The sequence below is a fragment of the Octodon degus genome, unplaced genomic scaffold (assembly GCF_000260255.1).
Source record: "Octodon degus isolate 3935 unplaced genomic scaffold, OctDeg1.0 scaffold00023, whole genome shotgun sequence".
Classification (NCBI taxonomy): domain Eukaryota; kingdom Metazoa; phylum Chordata; class Mammalia; order Rodentia; family Octodontidae; genus Octodon; species Octodon degus.
In genome coordinates this window covers 19,792,049-19,793,063 of record NW_004524599.1, presented here as the reverse complement: position 1 = coordinate 19,793,063, position 1,015 = coordinate 19,792,049, and positions in this window count along the sequence as shown.

Below are 1,015 nucleotides of genomic sequence, written 5' to 3'. Positions count from 1 at the left end.
TGCAGCTGGCCATCCGCAACGACGAGGAGCTCAACAAGCTGCTGGGCAAGGTCACCATCGCGCAGGGCGGCGTGCTGCCCAACATCCAGGCCGTGCTGCTGCCCAAGAAGACCGAGAGCCACCACAAGGCCAAGGGCAAGTGAGGGCTGTCGGCCGCCTCCGGAACCAAAAAGGCTCTTTTCAGAGCCAACAACGTCGTCACTGAAAGTTGCTGTGCTGAACTATGAGTTGCACCTTTTGGTTATAGGCGGTAACTCTCCCAGTCTTCGGATAGCAAAGAGCTGATAATTGAGAGTCATTTTCCCAGTCTGAGTTTAAGTTCCAGGGGTAAATTTCTAAGCCAGGTGTAATGGTGCATCCCTGTAAACCCAGGACTTGAGCCCGAGGCAGGAAAATGGGCAGAACTGGGGCCAGCCTGCAGCTATAATCTCTTCTCGGTCAAAACAGTCTTTGCTTTCTGCCTATTTCTAACCACGTCACTTTCCTTGCAATAAAACTAAGGACATCAGAATAGGTCAATACTTTCTGGTGCTCTTTAAAAATATGTAATTGAAAAATGCAAAGCCCTTGAAAAACTCACCAGTTTCTGTTCCTGTACTTAGTTTATTTAGGCACACTTTGAGACAGGATCTTGCTATCTAGTTCCGATTGGAGTTGAACTGATTCTAGCCCAGGCTGGCCTCCAACTCCCAGACCTGCCTCAGCCTCCAGAGTGCTTTCATTAGGGATGTGCGCCAGCCACGCCTGCTTCAGTTTCACTCCATTCTGATTTTAATCTAATTATGAAATGGCTCGCTCTTAAAAGTTTAAGTAAAACTTTAAAAATGCTTTCATTAGAAGGCACAAATAAATGATGGACTCCAAGGGTAGCCTATGACTTGTTGCAAACTTCAATAAGAGTCCTGTTATTGATGGAATTCTGCTTCACTCTCCTGGGATAAAGCACCTGCTTCTCAATTGACACGTGAAGGTTTTTGTTTTTTGGTGGAACCAGGGATTGAACTCAGGTCCTTGC